The sequence below is a fragment of the Mustelus asterias genome, chromosome 7, assembly GCF_964213995.1.
Source record: "Mustelus asterias chromosome 7, sMusAst1.hap1.1, whole genome shotgun sequence".
NCBI lineage: Eukaryota > Metazoa > Chordata > Chondrichthyes > Carcharhiniformes > Triakidae > Mustelus > Mustelus asterias.
Window position 1 is genome coordinate 110046502 of NC_135807.1, and position 25593 is coordinate 110072094.

General features: G+C 42.9%; 1 protein-coding gene across 1 annotated transcript in view; it reads left to right on the forward strand.

The window, feature by feature from the left end:
* Positions 1-25593, forward strand: part of zfpm2a (zinc finger protein, FOG family member 2a) — a 978760-nt gene that overhangs the window by 290520 nt on the left and 662647 nt on the right. The window lies entirely within an intron of this gene.

Sequence of the window (25593 nt, forward strand, 5' to 3'; positions counted from 1 at the left end):
AGCGACTTATAAATTTATTTAAGGATCTTAGCAGACAATAGGATAGATAGCATTTGAAGAAGCTAAAGTAGCGTAGGTAACATGTTCATCTTAATCAAAGCAATTCTACCCAACCAGGAAATCGATAATGGTGACAAACAATGTAGTGCCCACTTAATAGATACCAATAACAGAGGAAAGTTTGGTTTATATAACTGCCAAAAACCACCGGTAATACCAATACCCAGATAAGTACATCCAAATGGGAACAACCTAAGGGAAAATGATAAGAGGGAGGGGGTCTGCTGCTTAATTTGTCGAGGGCATAGCCTCTGATTTTGTAAAGCTAATCTTATAACCTGAAAAAGGACTAAATCTAGCTACCAAATCAATAATAGCAGGAATAGAGAAATTTGGCTCACAAACAAACAGCATTGCATCATCCGCATAAAGCAAAATTTATGTTGCTTACCTCCAATAGACAAGCAGTGAACCTGAGGGTCACATCTATGATTCTAATGGCCTTCACCAAAAGTTCAATAGCTAGAGCAAACAAAGGGGAGACAAGGGACATGCCTGCCTTGTTCCTCTCTGAAAGCCAAAATTTTCAGATCTGTAACCATTTGTAAGGACTGCTGCCATTGAGTTCCTATAGAGTACTTGAATCCACTTCGTGAACTCCCCTCTCAATCCAGTTATGCAACATATGGAACAAATTCCATTCCACCTTATCGAAAGCTTTCTTAGCATCTAAAAAGATAACTAACTCATCTGAAGTACGCTTTTGGAACACTTTGATAATATTCAGCAATCTCCTAACATTATTGCATGAGATTCAACCCTTATTAAATCTAATCTGATCACTCTGGATAATCACGGGAAGAATTTTCTCCATGCACATCACTAGAATCTTAGACTACAATTTCAAGTCATGATTCAATAAAGAAATGGGCCTGTAAGAAGTACGCTGCTCAGGATTCTTACCCGGTTTTAGGATTAAGGAAATATTTGCCTCTCAAAGCTACTAGTAGCAGACCTATGCCAAATGAATGATTATATATACCAATTAGTAGATCTAATAACAAGTCTACTAATTCCTTGTAGAATTCACACCCAAAACCATCAAGCCTGGGCACCTTATCAGGCTGAAGCCCCTTTATGGCAGAGACCACCTCCTCCCCAGAGATTGGAGCATTCAAAGCTGCTCTCAGATCCTCCGAAACAGAGGGAAGCTCAAGTGAAGAGAAGAAATGCTCTATAAGTGTCCTCAGCTTGGTCCAATTCATACAAATTGGTATAAAAGCTCTTAAAGACCCCATTAACATCTTCTCTTATCCTCCTATTTCCCTTCGAGTCCATCACTGAAGCAATCACCCTAGAGTCGGATTTCTTCCTAATTAGAAAAGCCAAATATCTACTCAGTTTATTCCCTAATTTACACAGCTTTTGCTTACCTCAAACTCCCCTGTGCATGCTGGGTCAACAAAGAGTCCAGTGCCACCCTAACTACACCAATCTCCTTCAACTTTGCATGATAAGGATTCCTACCTTACTCCCTCTCTAGTTAAGCTAGCCGGACTTCCAACTGGTGCTATTAATCTAACAACTTATGCCTCTTTTTGATCAAAAATGAGATGAAAACTGAGAAAAGGCCTTGCAGGTCTCCCAAAGGATAGAGGGGCTCACATTAGAAAAATAATTAACCACGTAAAAAGCATCAAATTTGGTCTTGAAGTACGAGACTAATCTTGATCTTAAAGTAACGACGCATCAAATCTCCAGGACATTAATTATCGACACATTCTCACCATATACCAGCCCCTTAACTACATACCTGCCCCCTTTCTCTTTCATGCAGCTTTCTAAACGAAAAGGCGGATTCTTATTAGCCAACCCTGCTACTCCTTGACTGGTTGGGAAAGAAGCAAAAAACACCTGCCCCACCTGGTCCCTTTTGAGTTTGAGGTATTCTCTGTCATCCAGATGAGTTTCTTGCAACAAAGCTATGTGAACTTTCTCCTTTGAGGACAGCACAGTGGTACAGTCGTTAGCAATGTTGCCTCACAGTGTTTGAGACCTGGGTTCAATTCCCGGCTTGGGTCACTATCGCCGCAGAGTATGCACGTTCTCCCTGTGTCTGTGTGGGTTTCCTCCAGGTGCTCTGATTTCTCCCCACAGTCCAAAAGATGTGCTGATTAGGTGCATTGGCCATACTAAATTCTCCCTCAGTGTACCTGAACAGGCGCCGGAATGTGGTGACTCGGGGATTTTCACGTTCATTGCAGTGTTAATGTAAACCTACTTGCGACACTAATAAATAAACTTAAAACATTTAAACTTTTTAAGAAAAGATGGAATCTTCTTTCTTGATAATAGGATGATTAATTTCCTGCACATTCCAGGAGCAAATCTTTAAGATAGCTACTGCAAAGAAATACAGGATATTAGCACAGGTAAAATGGTGATTTAACTGCCAAGGATTTTCCATGCACCAAAGGTTGCTTCCCGCATCCCCAGCCACCTTCGAGGCACCAAAGATACAACATATGTGTATTTTCTTAGGATATAATCTGTCTATACTATAACACGAGCTAATCAGAGATTCTATAACTCCAAACACCTGAAACACAAAACATGTACATGCCCATAAGTTCCAGGAGGGTTTGTCTCACCCACTGTGAGGACCTGTAGGGCCCAACCCACTAGGTCCATATTAAACCAGTTACCCACCTCCTTGCAATGGTTCTACTCATTTTAATCATAATTATCATCATGGATATCAGGTGAAAAAGTCCACCACTATATGTGCCAAGATTATAAGATGAGAAGACAGATAAAAATTGCACAGCTCTAGTACCATCCAACCACCGCAACACACTTCTTAGAAATGAGAAGTACACTGTGGGATGCATTCCATTAAGGATAAATGAATGTCCCAGGATTCTCCACGATATCTGGATAACAGGATGACACGCAAAAATTCGCCACCATTCTTACTCACAGATTTCTCTATCAATGTGATACATCACATAACAGGATCAATTAAGAGTTGAAATTGCAGGGGATACATTCAAGGATTAACAAGGATTAATGAAGAATTGCAGAATATGACTCTAAACAGGATAATTGGTGAAATCCGAGCTCAGTTACAGGATTGCCCCCGTCAGTATGTAAAAAACAATTTGATCAACACAAGGATATAATTACGGGGGGGAGGGGTGTATACCCCAGAATTAATGAGGAACTGTGAATCATGACTCCTAACCATTGATTTTTACGGATTTTTAAAAAGCCGAAATCTGATTGGGCTTTTCTAACGTCCTAACAGATCCTTCGCAGGGCATACTGGATTCCAACAGCTTTCAGGCATTTTTTAACCTCATTGAAGCCTCCACGCTTTTGCTGAATTGCACCAAGAAGTCCTGGAAGAATGAGACTTTGGCTCCATTATTGAGCCAAGTCCCACCAGGCCTGCCAGCTTCCAAAACTCTCTGGCGATACCCAAAATTATGAAAATGCATGATGATAGGCCATGGACATTGGTTGTCCCTGGGCCTCAAGGATAGAATACGATGTGCCCCTTTGAGCTTGATCTGCCCTGCCTTTGTGTCGAGGTTAAAAAAATGTGGTAGCTAGCTTTCAAAAAATTTAACCGGGAGCTTGCCCTCAGCTCAATCTGGAAAACCGATCACACAGATAGTTTTCCTCTGACCCCAGTTTTCCTGACCCATCAGCATATCTGACGTACCATGCAGCTAATTCTCTAAGCATTGCAACCAAGCCTCGAACAAAGAAGCTGCACTTTTGACATCAAGGATTCTATCTTCCACCTCACTGAGCCTCTTGCCAGTATTCTGCAGTTCATCCGAGTGAACATTAATATTCTGTGTCAAAACATGTAGTTTGTTGTCTATAACTTAGATAATGATTGCAGTCATCTCTTACAATGCCTTCAAAAGCACCAGATCCAGACCCTGCTCCCCAACCAGGTCATGATGCTGAGGACCCAGCTCCACCCCAAATGCCTCTGACTGCTCCTTTTTATTGAGGATTTTCTTGACACTCCTCGGCATTATGTCATCAAAACTCCACCAAACATTTTCCAAGGACATAGCAGGGAGAAAACATTCCAGGATAAGGTGATTATGAGCTGTGCATAAGGATGAAAGGAGGGATTTAAAAATGAGCAGCACCAGAGCTTGCAGAAACACGACTATTTCCGTGCTCATATCATGTGACCCCCCCAAGTTAGTCATTTTAAGAAGTTCCACTTAACAATTTTAACTACAACCAGCTTTTATGATACCTCCTCTTGATCAATTCCTGGCACCCCAGCTTTTGAATTATCTCTGCCTTCACAGTAAATTTGAAAGTATTTTCTTCCTTTATAAAGACAGATGTGAAGTAAACATTTATTATCTCAGTCATGTTCTCTGTCTCCATTCATAAATCTTCTTTTTGGTCCCTAAATAGCCCCCTTCCCCATTTATCACTCTTTTACTAATTATAAGCCTTTTAGATTCTGTCTTTAGTTTAGCTGCCAGTCTCCTGTCACACGAGGTGGGATTTTACGGCCTCGCTCATCCCGAAACTGTAAAATCCCACCCGAGGTCAATGGAGCTTCCCATGCTCTGCCCCTCGCTCGCTCCAATTCCCATGGCAGGTGAGCCGATAAAATTTCAGCCATAGTCTTTTCGTCTCATTTCTTTTTCCACTTCACTTCTGAACTTTCTACATTCAGCTCATGAATCGTTTTTCGCGAAACTTGATAACCCCCATGAGACCCATGAAGAATCACAATTTGATCTCTCTGTGGGGATCGTTGAGTATGAGTTCCCCTGGTAACAGGCAATGGCTTGCCAGCTAGTACTCATTATCTAAGTCTTTTATAAGGCATATCCAGGACTGGGCCTGAAGAACTACTTGTCCCAGGCAGGAACTAGTATGTGTATGCACGATAGTGGTTTTACTTTGCATTCTGTAAATAAACTATGTTCCTTTCCCATCGGGCTCCTTTAGTTATTACATTGGTGACGAGGAACAAGAAAAGTTTCAGATAGCTTTGTGTTTCAGTGAACCAAGTAAGACAATGACAGGGAGATATTGAAAATGCTGCAGTTTGGGAAACTGGAACCTCATGACACTGGTGTGGAGGATTGGCCCCAGTACACTGAAAGAATGAGGTATTTCTTCTGGGCAAACGGTATAGCAGGGGTCAACCGGCAAAAAGTCATCCTCCTGGCCACTTGTGGGGCCCCCAACTTGCAGCATCATAAAAAGTTTAACCTACCTGGCAGCTCCGGATTCAAAATCTTTCAATGAATTGATAGATATGGCAGTGAATCACTTTGACCCTAAACCATCTATTATATTGCAATGCAGTAAGAGTCTTGACAACATCAAGTTAAAGTCCAACAGGTTTATTAATAAACCTGTTGGACTTTAACCTGGTATTGTTAAAGCTCTTACTGTGTTTACCCCAGTCCAACGCCGGCATCTCCACATATTGCAGTGCTACAGGTTTACATGGCAAATAAACACCCTGTGGAACCAGTCACTGAATTCTTGGCAAGATTGCGGAAATTGGCGGAACAGCATGAATACGGGCCAACATGTCCAGAAATGTTAAGGGATCATTTAGTATGTGGAATCAATAATATTGCACTCCAAAGGTAACTGCAGGCTGAACCAACTCTGGATCTCAAGAAAGCCAAAGAACTGGCCCATTCACATGAAAATGTGGAAAAAGGGGACCAGGAGCTTCAGAAGTCCATAGATAATCCTTCTTCAGTCTTGGCGACCCCCCATATTGCAGAACCAAGTCCCCAATGGATAATGCTCGGGTCTCCTATTTGCTGCCAAGAAAGGGCGATTGGAGTTGGACAGGTCGAGACAGGACAAGGAGTCTCTCCATCGTACAGTGAGGAGTAAGCACATTTGCGCTGAATTTGTAGGTCTGCCCCAGACAAGGCTGCTGAAACAGGCATAACATGTACTGCCAAGGCTGAAGGGTGAAGCCCCCTCAGAACAGGGCTTTACAATTAAACCAGCCTGAGAACAAGGAATTGATGCAGCTAAATTGCATCACCGCACCCAAAGTGGCTCCAATCAAAATTAAACTCCAGGTGACTGATCATCTAGACACAGGAGCTCCTGTATCTGTTACTGGGGAACAAACCTTTAGGCGACTCCAATTGGACATCTTGCCTTTAAACATGCTGGACATCAATGTTAGATTGGCCATATACACTGGGGAGCCCTTGCGTATTGTTGAGTCCACTGTAACTCCAGTTACACATGGGCAACAGACAATCCATCTCCCCCTGATAGTAGTGCAAGGACCAGGGTCCAGCCTTTTGGGAAGGGACTGGCTGCAGAAAATATGCCTGGACTGGCAGCAGATTTTGTTCGAAGTCATCAAAAAGTATCCTCAAGTTCCAAGAAAGTCTAGGGAAGATTAAAGGTGCTAAGGCCAAGGTCTACATGTACCCAGAGGCCCGACCTAAAACATCAAGGCATGACCCATCCCCTATGCCCGACATGCCAAAGTAGAGGCTGAACTGGAACTTCTAAAGGAACTTAGCATTATACGTGCAGTACAATTTGTAGTTCGCATGTAGTCCATCGTGCATGCAGTCCCAGTTTTAATACCTGACAATTCGCTCAGTCTCAGCCTCAGTGGAGATTATAAATTTATGGACAACAGAGCCTCCTGCTTAGACAGATCCCCTGTGCCACGTACAGAAGATTTGTATGTGAAGCTGGCTGGTGGTCACATATTTTCCAAATTAGACATCAGCCACGCCTACCTCTAACTGGAACTTAAGATGTAATTCAGGAAGTGTGTCACCATAAATACTCATAAAGGACTGTATGAGTAAACTCACGTGCCCTTTGGGATGTGCCATTTTTCAGTATGTGCCATTTTCAAAGGGTGATAGAAAACATCCTTCAAGGACTGCCCACAGTGGCAATCTACCTGGATGACATTTTATTCAGTAAGAAGTTTAACAACACCAGGTTAAAGTCCAACAGGTTTATTTGGTAGCAAATGCCACTAGCTTTCGAAACAGGCTGTCCCTTCGTCAGGTGGAGTGGGGAAATGCTCACAAACGGCATACAGAGACACAAACTCAATTTACAGAATAATGATTGGAATGCAGTCTTTACAGATAATCAAGTCTTAAAGGTGAATGGAGGGACCATTAAGCACAGGTTAAAGACATGTGTATTGTCCACAGACAGGACAACCGGTGAAACTCTGCAAGTCCAGACAAGCTGTGGGGGTTACAGATAGTGTGACATGAACCCAAGATCGCAGTTGAGGCCGTCCTCATGTGTGAGGAACTTGGCTATCAGTTTCTGCTCAGCGACTCTGCGCTGTCGTGTGTTGTGAAGGCCGCCTTGGAGAACACTTACGCGAAGATCAGAGGCCGAATGCCCGTGACTTCTGAAGTGCTCCCCACAGGAAGAGAACAGTCTTGCCTGGTGATTGTCAAGCGGTGTTCATTCATCTGTTGTTGTAGCATCTGCATGGTCTCCCCAATGTACCATGCCTCGGGACATCCTTTCCTGCAGCGTATCAGGTAGACAACGTTGGCCAAGTTGCAAGAGTATGTACCGTGTACCTGGTGGATGGTGTTCTCACGTGAGATGATGGCACCTGTGTCGATGAACCTGTGCGAGAATCTCTCCGGCTATCTAGGTGTATGTGTGCATAGATCCCTGAAAGTTGGGAATCAAGTAGATAAGGTTGTTAAGAAGGCATATGGTGTCTTGGCGTTTATTGGTAGGGGGATTGAATTTAGGAGTCGTAGCGTTATGTTGCAACTGTACACAACTCTGGTGCGGCCGCACTTGGAGTACTGTGTGCAGTTCTGGTCCCCACATTACAGGAAGGATGTGGAGGCTTTGGAGAGGGTGCAGAGGAGGTTTACCAGGATGTTGCCTGGTATGGAGGGGAGATCCTATGAGGAGAGGCTGAGGGATTTGGGATTGTTTTCGCTGGAAAGGCGGCGGCTAAGAGGGGATCTTATTGAAACATATAAGATGATTAGAGGTTTAGATAGGGTGGATAGTGATAGCCTTTTTCCTCTGATGGAGAAATCCAGCACGAGGGGGCATGGCTTTAAATTGAGGGGGGGTAGTTATAGAACCGATGTCAGGGGTAGGTTCTTTACCCAGAGGGTGGTGAGGGATTGGAATGCCCTGCCAGCATCAGTAGTAAATGCGCCTAGTTTGGGGGCGTTTAAGAGATCCGTAGATAGGTTCATGGACGAAAAGAAATTGGTTTAGGTTGGAGGGTCACAGTTTTTTTTTAACTGGTCGGTGCAACATCGTGGGCCGAAGGGCCTGTTCTGCGCTGTAATGTTCTATGTTCTATGTTCTATGTCGAGGGCATCCTGAAACCCATTGTACAAAGAATCCCCTGCTTTTGTCATGACATTACAGACTTCCTACAGAAACTCGGCACACATGGAGCAGTTGAACCAGGAGCACTCCTCGTCACAATGGATGTCTACACCAGCATCCCCCACGATGATGGCATTGCTGCAACGGCCTCAGTGCTCAGCGCCGACAACTGCCAGTTTCCAGATGCAATTTTACAACTCATCTGCTTCATCCTGGACCACAATGTCTTCACCTTCAACAACCAGTTCTTCATCCAGACACACGGAACAGCCATGGGGACCAAATGCTCACCTCAATATGCCAATATCTTCATGCACAGGTTCAAACAAGACTTCTTCATTGCACAGGACCTTCAACCAATGCTATACACTAGATACATTGATGACATTTTCTTCCTTTGGACTCATGGTGAACAATCACTGAAACAACTATATGATGACATCAACAAGTTCCATCCCACCATCAGACTCACCATGGACTACTCTCTGGAATTGGTTGCATTCTTGGACACACGCATCTCCATTAGGGATGGTCACCTCAGCACCTCACTATACCGCAAGCCCACGGATAACCTCACGATGCTCCACTTCTCCAGCTTCCACCCCAAACACGTTAGAGAACCCATCCCCTACGGACAAGCCCTCAATATACACAGGATCTGCTCGGATGAGGAGGATCGCAACAGACACCTCCAGACGCTGAAAGATGCCCTCATAAGAACAGGATATGGTGCTCGACTCATCGATCGACAGTTCCGACGCGCCACATTGACCTCCTCAGAAGACAAACATGGGACATGGTGGACAGAGTACCCTTCGTCGTCCAGTACTTCCCCGGAGCGGAGAAGCTACGGCATCTCCTCTGGAGCCTTCAACATGTCATTGATGAAGACGAACATCTCGCCAAGGCCATCCCCACACCCCTACTTCTTGCCTTCAAACAACCGCACAACCTCAAACAGACCATTGTCCGCAGCAAATTACCCAGCCTTCAGGAGTACAGTGACCACGACACCACACAACCCTGCCACAGCAACCTCTGCAAGACGTGCCGGATCATCGACACAGATGCCATCATCTTAGGTGAGAACACCATCCACCAGGTACACGGTACATACTCTTGCAACTCGGCCAATGTTGTCTACCTGATATGCTGCAGGAAAGGATGTCCCGAGGCATGGTACATTGGGGAAACCATGCAGACACTACAACAACGGATGAATGAACATCGCTCGACAATCACCAGGCAAGACTGTTCTCTTCCTGTGGGGGAGCACTTCAACAGTCACGGGCATTCGGCCTCTGATTTTCGGGTGAGCGTTCTCCAGGGCGGCCTTCACGACACACGACGGCGCAGATTCGCTGAGCAGAAACTGACAGCCAAGTTCCGCACACATGAGGACGGCCTCAACCGGGATCTTGGGTTCATGTCACACTATCTTTAACCCCCACAGCTTGTCTGGACTTGCAGATTCTCACTGGCTGTCCTGTCTGGAGACAATACACATCTCTTTAACCTGTACTTAATGCTCCCTCCATTCACATTGTTTGTACTTTTAAGACTTGATTATCTGTAAAGACTGCATTCCAATCATTATTCTGTAAATTGAGTTGATGTCTCTGTATGCCCTGTTTGTGAGCATTTCTCCACTCCACCTGACGAAGGGACAGCCTGTTCCGAAAGCTAGTGGCTTTTGCTACCAAATAAACCTGTTGGACTTTAACCTGGTGTTGTTAAACTTCTTACTGCGCCGGCATCTCCACATCATGACATTTTATTATCAGGAGTTACTGCAAAGCAACATTTAGAGAGCTTGGAAGAGGTCTTACAACTTTTTTCTGATGCTGGTGCCTGATTGAAAAGGGAAAAATGTATGTTCCAGGTAAACGAAGTGACATACCTCAGGTATAGAGTTGACAAGAGTGGATTACAGCTTTGACAAAGGGTCACCCAGACTCGAAACGTTGGCTCTATTCTCTCTGCACAGATGCTGTCAGACCTGCTGAAATATTCCAGCATTTTCTGTTTTTGTTTCCGATTCCAGCATCCACAGTATTTTGCTTTTATGGATATACCCTGTCGAAGAGAAGACGAAGGCCATAAAAGGGGCTTTGACTCCAAGGAGCACAACAAAGTTGAAGTCTTTCCTCGATCTCATAAATTACTATGGGAAATTCATACCGAACTTAGTGATCCTGTTGGCACCCTTCCACGTACTGTTAAAATAAATCAGAAATGGTCATTTAAAATGCCACAAAGGCCAAACAATAATTGCTGACAACAAATATATTAGCCCATTATGACTCCCTGAGACCACTCAACGTAACATGCAACACCTCCCTCTATGCGATAGGCGCAGTATTGTCGCACCATTGGGAGATCGGACAGAATGTCCAATCACATGCACCCTGGCGGATGCTGAGATGAAGTATGCCCAAATCAAAAAAGAAGGTTTGGCCATGGTATTCGTTATGAAAATGTTCCACCAGTACATCTACGATTAGCATTTCATCATAGTAACGGATCACAAATCTCTGCTGGGCCTCCTAACAGATGGCAAGGTGATTCATTCCATCGCATCAGCCCGGATCCAATGCTAGCCACTGATATTAGATGTCTATGAATATACTTTAAAAAACTGTCCAGGGAAACCTATAGCCAATGTGGATGCCTTGAGCTGTCTGCTGCTACCCACCAGCCTACCTTCTCTTCCAAAAATGGATGAAGTCATCATGACTCCGAACTTCATGGATTCTCTGCCAGTATCCGCCAAGCAGATCCATGCATGGACCCAAAAATATCCTACACTGGCGAAACAATGTCACGTCATCCTAAGTGGCAGACCACAAGGGCATCCTATAGAGGATTTGAAACTTATCGCTAAATATCAGGAGTTGAGTATAAAAGATGGCATCATCTTGTGAGGAGCCCAGTGATTGTGCTGCCTCCAGACCAATACTTCAAGAATTGCATAATGGCCACTCAGGAATTTCTAAAATGAAAGTGCTTGCAAGAGGCTATGTCAGGTGGCCTGGCATAAACATTGATATCGAAAACCTGGTCAAGTGATGCAAAGCTTGCCAGGAAAAACCAGAAGCCTCGTTGCACCCTTGGGAATGAATCATACAACCATAGAATTATAGAATCCCTGCTGTGCAGAGGGAGGCCATTTGGTTCGTCGAGTCTGCACTGACAAAACTCTGGCTGCAAGTACATGCAGACTTTGCAGGGCCATTTATGGGCTTCATGTTTTTAATCCTCACCGACGCTCATTCAAAATGGATCGCCATGCAACAAATGACCTCTACAACCTCTTGCAATACCATAGAGAAACTCCATCAACCCTTCAGTACATATGACATGCCCAAGATTCTCATAACAGGCAAAAGGATGCCATTTATCAGTGGGGAGATCTAGACTTTCAGCACAGATGGCGTAAGGCAGATTTGCACGGTACCCTACCAACTGTCCTCAAATGGCCTGGCTGAACGGGCGGTCCAGACATTCAAAAGTGGCATGAAGAATCAAACCCCCAGGTTCCCTGGAAACAAATCTTGCATGTTTTCTTTTCAGCTGTCGAACTATGCCACATACGATGATGGAAATAGTCCTGGTGAGTTATTGATGGGCCGATGCCTTCAGACTAGACTTAGCCTAACGTTCCCAAATTTGGGCAGTAAAGTTGTGTTAAAACAAGAAGCCCAGAAAAGGGGCAACGATGATCAGAGACCAGAAAGAATTTTCAAACCGTGAGATATGGTCGACATGAGGAAAATCGGTGACACCTCTCCATGGATCCTAGGAGTTATCCTCGAAAAAACAGGATCGGTGTCATATATGGTGCAAACCAGGGAGAAGTCCTTCAAAAAACACATCAATCACTTCCATCACAAGGAACCCTCCATGGAGCAACAGGTTCTCCAGACATTCCACTGCCAGCATCCTTCACACCTGCTTGCAGACGGGACATTACTAAAACCTCAAGAGCCAGTCCTCAGGACACTGTTGATTCTGGCTCGGATGTGGAGACAGAGACAGCAGAAACCCAGTCAGAGATCGTCACCGAGGAAGACACCTCTGCAGTGGCTCTTCGGCACTCTGCACGAAAGAGGCGTTCACAGACCTGTTATACACTCCCCCCGACCAGACCCTACAAGCGCTGGAGATGGGACCACGGCGAAGAGATGGAAAGAGCCCCATCGTCATGGGAGTGAGGAGGAATCCTTACACTCAGAGGGGGAGATGTGTGACAACCTCCGCTAGATCTATGGGGAATCACTGATTGATCTCCCTATGGAGCTCATTGAGTATGATATCCCTGGTAACAGCAACGGGTTGACCGGCTGGAACTCATTACCTAAGCCTTTTATAAGGCAGACCTAGCACTGGGCCTGCAGAACATGTTTTACTTCGCATCCTGTGAATAAACTATGCTCTTTTCCAATCGGGCTTCCTGAGTTTTACAGAAACATCTAATGATACACTTTTGAATTGAGATGAGTTCTGTATTTTGATATTATGGTATAACATTTGGCAAGATTAGGTTGTAAGAATGCTATATTGATACAGTGTGTCTTTGTGGAGGCAAATGGAAACTACTTTGGAACGTGGAAGAAAAATACTGCAGTTGCTGGAAATCTGAAATAAAAACAGAAAATGCTGGAAATACTAAGCACCAGGCAGCATCTATGGAATAGGTGAAAATTGACATCAGAGTTCATGATGATAATTCATCAAAACTCTAATGGGGCTACTCTACCTTGCCTAGTGATATTAGTCAATGTAGGTTAGATTGGGGGATGGCTAGAGTGTTGTGCAGAAATGACACTAATGGCATGGGTTCAATCCCTGTACTACAAAGAACAGTACAGCACAGTACAGGCCCTTCGGCCCTCGATGTTGTGCCGAGCTTTGTCAGAAACCAAGATCAAGCTATCCCACTCCCTATCATTCTGGTGTGCTCCATTAATATGGATGATATTGGAATAATGTAGATTAGAGGGGCTTTAGATTGGTTTCACTGGTCGGTGCAACATCGAGGGCCGAAGGGCCTGTACTGCACTGTAATGTTCTATGTGCCTATCCAATAACCGCTTGAAAGTTCCTAAAGTGTCCGACTCCACTATCACAGCAGGCAGTCCATTCCACACCCCAACCACTCTCTGACTAAAGAACCTACCTCGGACATCCCTCCTATATCTCCCACCATGAACCTTATAGTTATTCCCCCAAGTAACAGCTACAACCACCTGAGGAAATAGTCTCTGAACGTCCACTCTATCTATCCCCCTCATCATCTTATAAACCTCTATTAAGTCGCCTCTCATCCTCCTCCGCTCTAAAGAGAAAGGCCCTAGCTCCCTCAACCTTTCCTCATAAGACCTACCCTCCAAACCAGGCAGCATCCTGGTAAATCTCCTCTGCACTCTCTCCAATGCTTCCACATCCTTCTTATAGTGAGGTGACCAGAACTGCACACAATATTCCAAATGTGGTCTTACCAAGGTCCTGTACAGTTGCAGCATAACCCCATGGCTCTTAAACTAAAACCCCCTGTTAATAAACGCTAACACACTATAGGCCTTCTTCACAGCTCTATCCACTTGAGTGGCAACCTTCAGAGATCTGTGGATATGAACCCCAAGATCTCTCTGTTCCTCCACATTCCTCAGAACCCTGTCGTTGACCCTGTTATCTGCATTCAAATTTGTCCTACCAAAATTAATCACCTCACACTTATCAGGGTTAAACTCCATCTGCCATTTTTCGGCCCAGCTCTGCATCCAATCAATGTCTCTTTGCAGCCTACAACAGCCCTCCACTTCATCCACTACTCCACCAATCTTGGTGTCATCAGCAAATTTACTGACCCACCCTTCAGCCCCCTCCTCCAAGTCATTGATAAAAATCACAAATAGCAGAGAACCCAGCACTGATCCTTGTGGTACACCGCTGGTAACTGGTCTCCAGTCTGAAAATCTTCCATCCACCACCACCCTCTGTCTTCTATGAGATATGATGTGGAGATGCCGGCGTTGGACTGGGGTAAGCACAGTAAGAAGTCTCACAACACCAGGTTAAAGTCCAACAGGTTTATTTGGTAGCAAATACCATAAACTTTCGGAGCACAGCTCCTTCGTCAGATGGAGTGGATATCTGTTCTCAAACAGTGCAAACAGACACAGAAATCAAATTACAGAATACTGATTAGAATGCAAATCTCTACAGCCAGCCAGGTCTTAAATGTACAGACAATGTGGGTGGAGGGAGCATTCAACACAGGTTAAAGAGATGTGTATTGTCTCCAGACAGAACAGCTCCCTCCACCCACATTGTCTGTACATTTAAGACCTGGCTGGCTGTAGAGATTTGCATTCTAATCAGTATTCTGTAATTTGATTTCTGTGTCTGTTTGCACTGTTTGAGAACAGATATCCACTCCATCTGACGAAGGAACTGTGCTCCGAAAGCTTATGGCATTTGCTACCAAATAAACCTGTTGGACTTTAACCTGGTGTTGTGAGACTTCTTACTGTTCTATGAGATAGCCAGTTACTTATCCAATCGGCCAAATTTCCCTCTATCCCACACCCCCTTACTTTCTTCATGAACCTACCATGGGGAACCTTATCAAACGCCTTACTAAAATCCATGTATACGACATCAACTGCTCTACCTTCATCGACACACTTAGTTACCTCCTCAAAGAATTCAATCAAATTTGTGAGGCAAGACTTACCCTTCACGAATCCGTGTTGACTATCCCGGATTAAACTGCATCTTTCCAAATGGTCATAAATCTTATCCCTCAGGACCTTTTCCATTAACTTCCGACTACCGAAGTAAGACTAACAGGCCTATAATTACCAGGGTCATTCCTATTTCCTTTCTTGAACAGAGGAACCACATTCGCCACTCTCCAGTCCTCTGGCACTATCCCCGTGGACGGTAAGGACCCAAAGATCAAAGCCAAAGGCTCTGCAATCTCATCCCTTGCCTCCCAAAGAATCCTAGGATATATCCCATATGGCCCAGGGGACTTACCGACCCTCAGGTTTTTCAAAATTGCTAATACATCTTCCCTCAGAACATCTACCTCCTCCAGCCTATCAGCCTGTATCACACTCTCATCCTCAAAAACATGGCCCCTCTCCTTGGTGAACACTGAAGAAAAGTATTCATTCATCGCCTCTCCAATCTCTTCTGACTCCATGCACAAGTTCCCACTACTATCCTTGACCGGCCCTAACCTCACCCTGGTCATTCTTTTATTTCTCACATAAGAGTAAAAAGCCTTGGGGTTTTCCTTGATCTGACCTGCCAAGGACTTCTCATGCCCCCCTCCTAGTTCTCCTAAGCCCTTTTTTTAGCTCATTCCTTGCTACCTCGTAACCCTCAAGCGACCCAACTGAATCTTGTTTTCTCATCCTTACATACGCTTCCTTTTTCCTCTTGACAAGACATTCAACCTCTTTTGTGAACCATGGTTCCCTCACTTGGCCATTTCCTCCCTGCCTGACAGGGACATACCTATCAAGGACATGCAATATTTGTTCCTTGAACAAGCTCCACTTTTCATTTGTGCCTTTCCCTGACAGTTTCTGTTCCCATCTTATGCTCCCTAATTCTTGCCTAATCGCATCAGAATTACCCCTCCCCCAATTATAAACCTTGCCCTGCCGTGTGGCCCTATCCCTCTTCATTGCAATAATGAAAGACACCGAATTGTGGTCACTATCTCCAAAGTGCTCTCCCAGAAGCAAATCTAACACTTGGCCCAGTTCATTACCCAGTACCAAGTCCAATGTGGCCCCACCTCTATATCAACTGTGGTAGTTCATAAAGAAGTGTGGTAGTTGATCGAGTGAAAGACAAGTTGTTATAAAGCTGGAGGAGCACCTCCAGCTTTATGACCACTTGTTTTTCACTTGTCTCTCCCTAACAGAGAGTGATGCCTATGGTCCCTCATGGACTAAGGCTAATAACCTTACATAGTGATATCATTGGGTTTGTTTTCCCTTCTTTAAGTAGATAAATTAAAAGATGTGGAATTCTAAATGCTGTTCTTTGTAAATGCTCTCAGTGTTTAATTCTAATAGGCATGTGATACACAATTAATTCTTTTTTTCGCTATCTATGATTTTTTTCCTTCATGTCCTTGTAGCTCCATATGTTAAGCCATCTGTGGAAAGCAACTAACTAAGACATTGTTAACGTCGTTCTACCTCTATATCCAACTTCCAGGAGGCTGGTCATGCTAGTTCACTGCCTCAGCTCCATTTGCTTCCTCTCATGGTTGAAAACCTGGGATAGAGAGCTCGCTGCATGGTAAATTATTGGAGTGACCTGTGTTGTAACACCTAATGGTACCAACACGTTAGAGCTCCATTTTTCCATTTACTGTGATCATATTTTTACTATACTTCAGATCAATGGAATGAATTGGAGATTAAATTACAAACTATAAACCAGTAGAATGGGGGCCTGAGGAGTTGAGAGGCTCATCAACACCATCAATTATAGACCAAAAGTTCAGACACTAAATGATAGTAAAATATATTTATCTGAACGTACTAAAGTGCTGTGTGATAATGTCTAATGGGTATTTGTATTTAAAATTTTAAATCCCTGCATGTAATCTCTGTGACTATGATGACTGTTTTCGCATGTGCCATTAACATTCATGACAAATTCCATAAGACCCATCTGTTTCATCTTTATTTTCTTTACAGTGAATCTAAAAGCAGCAGTGTGCCATGGATGTCTATCCACTGGGAACAGGAAACAGTCTGGACTGCTTGAACTCATCATGTACAGGACTTTCATATTATTATTCCGCTGAGTAAAATGCATATGGGTGAATTGGAGGGAGAAGATTGCACATCGTTAACAGAGCCTGGGTTTCCATCTGTTAACTGAAATAGTTGAAACTTGGTGGGCTCTGCTACAGGCATGCAATTTCTCTTGTCCTATTTTCCTTGTGCACTGTCCAAACAATTATTTATGGCCAAATGAGAAAGAGAAAAGTCTGCTTTCTTCCCGTCTCGGTTGACCTGTGAAAAATAATCACTTACACAAGTTACTGGAAGCAGTTGACACTGTGCAATGATATCCCAGCATGAGTCAGCACCCTTGGCAGAAAAAATGTTGTTGCTTTTCGTATTTGGCAGCCAATTTCTGTGATTCAAAAATACCAAAAATAAATACTTAAGACCATCCTCTTCCTTCCCCTCCCATTACTTTTACCTCACTTATTTACTTCTTAAATGTTGAAGGTAACAGCTAGAGATATTTATGGAGCATATTATGAGAATGTATTGGATTAACATATAATTGAAATGATGAAATATACATTTACATTGACTTACAGAAAAATTGCAGCATAGTAACAGGCTATTCATTCTTATGGATGTGTTCCTAACCACTCTCTTGTCAAGAATGTTTGCCTGAATTCCTGAAGTGGATTTATTAGTTGCTTTTATAAATTATAATTGATGTCCTCATTAAACTACGTGGATGCTTACAAGGTACAGGCTTTGTTCTAGGTTAAATACCAAGCATATGCAGTTGCTCAAATAAATTTTAAAAAGTTACACAAATTTTTAAAACTGGCCATGCACAATGGCAGAATATTACAGGGAGCATTGTTTGTGACCGCGAATAATAAGCTCCCCACATTTGAATGCATCAACTCTGCATCTGTCCCACGGACTTCTTCATAATTTTAAACTCCTTTATTAGATCATCCAGAAGAGCTCCAGTCCGTTCATACTTTCCTGATGGGTGTAATGCCTCAGTTCTTGTAAAATTCTAATATTTGTTTGCACCTTCTGCAGTACCTCTTTAGCCTTTTTTTAATAAGGACTGATCACGTGTATTCAGACCATTATCAATGCATAATTTTTACATGTTTTTCAATCATCTAAAAATGAAACTTTGCGCTTTACTTACACTTTCTTTATTTTGTTAACTGACCTTTAATAATTTGCAAGTCTTTCTTCCAAAATTATTGCTCCTGTACCACTGCACACTTACCTGTATTGGAATTTACTTGCCACGTAAACATGTTTGTTGAAGTCTATTTATGTTAATTCAATTCTGTGAGACCAATTTTCACCACCATTTGAAATTGGAAATAGAGTAGTAACACAAGCAGGAAAGGACTTGCTGGCCACTTCCTACAGCTATTCTGCACAACTGCTATAGGACCACAAAGCAATTTTCAGGTACTGGTGTACTTCTCCAGGGTTCAATGGTTTCTCTACAATGATGTGGAGATGCCGGCGTTGGACTGGGGTAAACACAGTAAGAAGTCTCACAACACCAGGTTAAAGTCCAACAGGTTTATTTGGTAGCAGCTAGTGGCTTTTGCTACCAAATAAACCTGTTGGACTTTGACCTGGTGTTGTGAGACTTCTCTACAATGACCAGCAATACCTCACAATTCCTTTCCTGCCTGTCTGGGATGAATCTATTGCTGTGGATTTATTTGTTTTCCGTTCTGTTAGCTTGTGTAGAACTTCCATCTGATCCATATGAAAGTCATTTATTCTATTTAACTTATTCCTACTTAGGGACTGTGGGAATAAATTACTTGTGCTTCCTGATAATTTTTTGTAAGAAGATATCATTCAGAGTACTGGCCAAATTTTGCTTCTGTTTCAGCTCTGTTTGCATCTTTTGTAGTTATAGCAGAGCAAAAAATAGGCATGCCCATTTGCATTATTTGAACAGCTGTAGTTCATTTGGTGTAGATACACCTATAGTGCACAATAAGTAGTCTCACAACAGGTTAAAGTGCAACAGGTTTATTTGGTAGCACGAGCTTTTGGTGCCCCGATCCTTCATCAGGTGAATGCATCAGGTGAGTGAGCTTGCTGCACTCACCTGATGAAGGGGCAACGCTCCGAAAGCTCGTGCTACCAAATAAGCTTGTTGGAGTTTAACCTGGTGTTGTGAGATTACTTACTGTGTCTACCCCAGTCCAACGCTGGCAACTCCACATCATGGACACCTGTTGTGGTATGAGAATGGGAGTTCCAGAATTTTGACAATCAAAGAATGGTGGTGATACAGTTGAAGACAGGATGGTGTGTGGCTTGGAGGGGAACTTGCAGGTGTTGGTGTTCCCATGCATTTGCTGCTCTTGTTCTCCTAGGTGGTAGAGGTTGTGGGTTTGGAAGGTGCTTTGAAAGAGCCTTGGCAAGTTGCTGCAGTGTATCTTGTACATGGTACACATTGTTTCTGCTTTTGCATTGATAGGGGAGGGAGTGAATGTTTAACATAGTGCATGGGGTTTCAGTCAAGTGGCTGCTTTGTCCTGGATTCTTGAGGTTCTTGGATGTTGAGTTTCATAAGTGTTGTTGGAGCCACATTCATGGAGAGTATTCCATCACACTTCTTCCAGATGGCGAATAGGCTTTGCGAAGTCAGAAGGGAGTATGGAATGAGCTGCCAGATGAAGTGGTGAATGCGGGCTCACTTTCAACATTTAAGAAAAACTTGGACAGGTACATGGATGAGAGGGGTGTGGAGGGATATGGTCCAGGTGCAGGTCAGTGGGACTAGGCAGAAAAATGGTTCAGCACAGCCAAGAAGGGCCAAAAGGCCTGTTTCTGTGCTGTAATGTTCTATGGTTCTAAGGTGAGTTGTTCGCTGCAGAATTCCCAGCCTCTGGCCTGCTATACAACCACACCAATATGACTAGTCCAGTTAGGTTTCTGGTCATTGGCAACCTCCAGGATGTTGTTGGTGATGATTTAGTGATGATAATGTTAAGGGGTGATGGTTAGATTCTCTCATGTTGGAAATATTCATCACACAGTACCCCTGTGGCAAAAGGAAATTGCCACTTATCAGCCCAAGCCTGAATGTTTTCCCAGTCTTGCTGCATATGGACACAGGCTGCTTCAGTATCTGAGAAGTGAATGACGCTGAACATAGTATAATCGTCAGTAAACATCCCCATGTCTGACCTGATGATGGAAAGAAGCTAATTGATGAAGCAGTTGAAGATGGATGGGCTCAAGACACTACCCTCAGGAACTCCTGCAGCAATGTGCTAGGGCTGAGATGATTGCCACACCATCTCCCTCCCCCATCCAATAATCACAACTACTTTCCTTTGTGTTAGTTGTGACTCTAACTACTTGAGTTTTCTCCCTCATTCCCATTGATTTCAATTTTGCTGAAGCTCCTTGATACCACAGTGCTGCCTTCAAATGCTGCCTTGATGTTAAGGGATGTTAAGTCTCTCTGACCTTGTCTCTTTTTTGTCCATATTTGGACAATGGCGATAAATAGGTCAAGAGCAAAGTGGCTATGGTGAAACACAAACAACTTCGGTGAACAGATTATTCCTGTGCGGGTTATTCCTGTGCAAGTGCTGCTTGATGACACCTTCCATCACTTTGCTGATGATTGAGAGTAGACTGATGGGGCGGTAATTGGCTGGATTGGATTTGTCCTGCTGATATGATTCCATGTAATGTCAAGGGAGATTGTTAGATTCTCTCCTCTCTTGTTGTAAAATTTAAAAATCCATATACAAAATCTATGACGCAACAATTATTCTTTGCAGTACGACAAAAATATTTTATAATAGTAGTGAAAACAGCAAAATTGCCATATACTATGGAAAATATAACCACTAAAATTTTCTTACTCAATGCTATTTTAAGATATTTCAAACTAGCTGGCTTGGGAGAAGTAGGCTCCTGAGGGATGCTCCACATCCATCTGGATCATCCATCCAGCTTGACTAATTAAGCTGTCTGATTGGCCAACAGTTGTTGGCCAATCATAGGCTGGCAGCTCTTCAGCTTAGCAACGCAGTGGCTGCTGTGGGAAATGCACCTACCACAGCCCAGGATCGCACCAAGCCAGCGGTAAATAATGGCGGGAAGTAACTGGAGGGATGGTGATAACAGGGTTGAGGATGTGGTGGAGTCATCAGCAAAGTCAGAGTGGTGACTCTCAACAGGCCGCCTCTTACCAATGCCTGGCCCCACAATGAGGCACTGAATGCTTTTGAAAAAGGGATCATCCCTTAGAAAGCAAGTTGCATATTGTGCTCCTTGCTTGGCGACAAGTCTGCCAGCCACTTAATCCAGTGGCAACCAAGCCTTAATTGGGCATTGCTTGTCCATTTAAGGGCCTCAGTTGCCTCAATCCATAGGCTTTCCTGCCATGACTTAATCAGCGTGGAAGTGGGAAGGTGGAATGGAGCTAAATGAAGATGATACATTTGTGGAGACAAGGCTAAGATTAAACAACTTCTATTATAAAATACATACATTGAAAATAGACAGAGACTCTTGGAAGCTCGAGACAGATGTAAGGCTATGGAATATTTACAAGAACTTTTTTTGGATGTGCTAATAATTTCACAAAATCACGTTAGCAAGTTCATTGAAGTTGGCATTCTTCACAATTCCTTTCAATGACTTTTACTATACTAGGAGATTGCTGTTCACATTTCCATGCCACTGGAATTTTGGGCAAAGACTTCTTCATGAGTGTTTTGAATAGCTTTGCTATCATTTTGAAAGCATTGCGAATCATATTTTGGACAATCTAGAAACATTTATTGGGTGCTTTAGGCAATTGTAAGTTAAAATCAGTTTTCTACCATACTTTTTTAAGCAATCATGATCATGTATGTTTTATTTTTCTGGAACGAGTGCCATCAAGTTAGTACCAAAGAAGGCAAGTTTGATGTAATTGCTTCTTTATGTTTCGATTACAGCTCTCTTGGTTTATTATTGTATTTTCTCACTTCTAATTCAGTGTGAAAACACGTCTGCCCCTGATAGGTAACAGTGCCATCTGCTGTATTGCTAAGCCACATAGATCAGAATGTCAATTGAACTGTGCAGGAATTGGAACTGCATTAATTTAATCCGTGTTTGCAGTGCTAGGGCTTCTACTGTTTCTAATCTGAAGGGTGGAATGGTGGCACAGAGGTTAACACATCCCCAGGGACCCAGGTTTGATTACAGTCTTGGGTCACTGTCTGTGTGGCGATTGCACATTCTCCCCACGTCTGTGAGGGTTTCATGATGTGGAGATGCTGGCGTTGGACTGGGGTAAACACAGTAAGAGTTTTAACAACACCAGGTTAAAGTCCAACAGGTTTATTTGGTAGCAAATGCCATTAGCTTTCGGAGCGCTGCTCCTTCGTCAGATGGAGTGGAAATCTCCACTCCATCTGATTTCCACTCCATCTGACGAAGGAGTAGCGCTCCGAAAGCTAATGGCATTTGCTACCAAATAAACCTGTTGGACTTTAACCTGGTGTTGTTAAAACTCTTACTGTGTGAGGGTTTCCTCAGGGGGCTCCGGTTTCCTCCCACAGTCCAAAGATGTGCAAGTTAGGTGGATTGGTTATGCTAAATTACTCCTCAGTGTCCAAAGCTGTGTAGGTTAGGGGGATTTGCTGGGTAAATGCACAGGGTTATGGGAATAGGGTGGGTGGTGGGCCTGGGTAAGATGCTCTGTTGGAGAGTCGGTGTAAACTTGGTGGGTTGAATGGCCTCCTTATCCAATGTAGGGTTTCTATGATCTTCTGTTTCTGACCTGAATTCAGAATACAATAAAAATTTATCACATTAACAGATGATACAAAAGTGCCATGTAGAGAGCAGTTGATCAGTTGCAGCATATAAGGAATGACAGAGGGTCAAGAGAAAATCTTCAACTGGAGAGCATAATGATAGATTCTATGCAGATATCGGAAGGACCTACGTTTTCTATGGGCTGCCATCTAGTTGGAAACATATCAAGAGAAGATTTGCAGGGAAATTACAGACAGATGCAGGAATAGTGATCATGGGGAATTTTAATTATCCTAATATGAATTGGGATAGTAATAGGAAGTTAGGGAAACCATAGCCAGATGTCTATGGATTATGAAAGAGATAGAAAGTGAGATGAAGCATTAAAAAAACCCTAGAAAAGTGTTTTAGACATATGACACATTGATAATACAAGTGAAAACCAAGCTGACTATAGGAAGTTCAGAGGGGCAGTGAAAAAGAAGAGAGGCAATTGGGGAATATGAAAAGAGATTGGCAGCTAACATAAAGCTGAACCCAAAGGTCTTGTATTGGCATAGAAATAGCAAGAAGTTTAACAACACCAGGTTAAAGTCCAACAGGTTTATTTGGTAGCAAAAGCCACACAAGCTTTCGGAGCTCTAAGCCCCTTCTTCAGGTGAGTGGGAATTCTGTTCACAAATAGAGCTTATAAGACACAGACTCAATTTACTGGGTCTTTGTCTTTGTGTCTTTGTGTCTTTATAAGCTCTGTTTATGAACAGAATTCCCACTCACCTGAAGAAGGGGCTTAGAGCTCCGAAAGCTTGTGTGGCTTTTGCTACCAAATAAACCTGTTGGACTTTAACCTGGTGTTGTTAAACTTCTTACTGTGTTCACCCCAGTCCAACGCCGGCATCTCCACATCATAGAAATAGCAACAGGGTGATAAGAGGAGGAATGGTATTGATTAGGGTTAAAAATACAGAATCCGTGCATGGAGGCGGAGGTATTAAATGAATACTTGGCATCTGTTTTTGCCAAGGAAAAAGATGCTGCCAATCCTCCTTAGATTTGTGGTCAGTGTCAAAGAACTGGAAAATTACTAATGTTGCACCCCTGTTCAAAAAGGGTGTAAAGATAAACTCAGCAATGATAGGTGGTGGAAAAACTTTTTGAAAAGCTGATCCGTAATGTCCTGAAGATGTCCTTTGTGCCAAATGATGATTTGTAACTTACTGGTTGAAAACAAGAATTGATTTTTTGAAAAGTAAATTTGTTTTTTAAAAAAAAAACTAGAGTGAGTTAAACTCACAACCAAGCTGGCTATCCAATTTTTATTATTGTGTTTTCCAACTCATTGAGGTGTAGAGGGCATGTCTGCAAAACCAGATCTTAGGCAATAAATTCAAGGTGAATGTGAATGAACCATATTTCCTTTTCCAAACAACACCCAGATACTCAACTGTGTGGAGGCAAACCATCAAACCTAATTACTTGAACAATGGGATCCTGGCTAAGAGGGAGAGTTCCCAAACCTGACATAACCAAGTTATACAATCACATTTGAAGTATTGGTCAGTTGGAGAGAATAGTTATATGATAAGCCAAATAGATAAGGTGCGATGGTAGATTTATATGAGAAAAAATAGGAGGGGGCCCGACTGGAGTACAAATATTGAATTGGACTGGTTTGACCAAATGGCCTGTTTCTGTGTCATACATCCGATGTAAAGCTTTGTTTAGGGAGTGAATTTTAGAGCTTTAGGAATAGGAATGAGCAGCATGACAAATTGGCAGCAGTAGAAAGGTTGAGGGAGGTAAAACTGGGTGTTATCAATAGGTAATGTGAATGCGATGTTGTGTTTTCAGATATATGTAAATAATAACTTAAATACCACATTCAGCACTGACCATTGAGCACATGTTGTAGAAATTATTCAAAGTAGAACCACAGGGCTGATCTCTAACATTAAACATCTGAGTAATTAGTAATTGAAAACTCAGCTGCTTCAGTCCTATAGCAGTTGTTATAATCCAGCAGATGTTAATTGCCGTGCAAACCAACTTCCAAAGGGAAATTTGGCTTATGTGTCGCAACTCTTATTTTTTTTGTGTTTTGACCACGTGAAGATTAGTTTACTGAATTCGGAAGTCACAAATTCCACTCACACTAAACACTAAATTAAAACATTTATTAACAAAAGAAAGGAAAACTTAAATACACAAGATTACATTCACATGGTTAAAATTAGCCTTACAGAACATTCACCCAGAAATACATCCTACTTGGCTAAACTCACAAATAAATTGGTTAGACTCTCATTCCCTGATAGAATTAAAGCTATAAATATCCAGCAATACTACTCCCAAGGCAAAGCTACTGTCACTTTAGTGAGATCTACCACATAATATCTGACTCTTTTCCTCTACATTGTTGTGGAGCTTCAAAACATCAGCAGTAGACTGCTTTTTACAGCATCAAATCTTTTTTGGCTTAAATGAGTGGCTGATTTCACTTTGTCTCTTCACAGCTCTATTCCCAGCACATAGTGGCACTCTATGAAATCTCACATGGCCATATCTCATAAGTTATCAACATCTTAAATACTTTCGCTATTTCAACTTGATTCCATTGTTCTTCGCCCCTCTTTGAAACTTAACATTC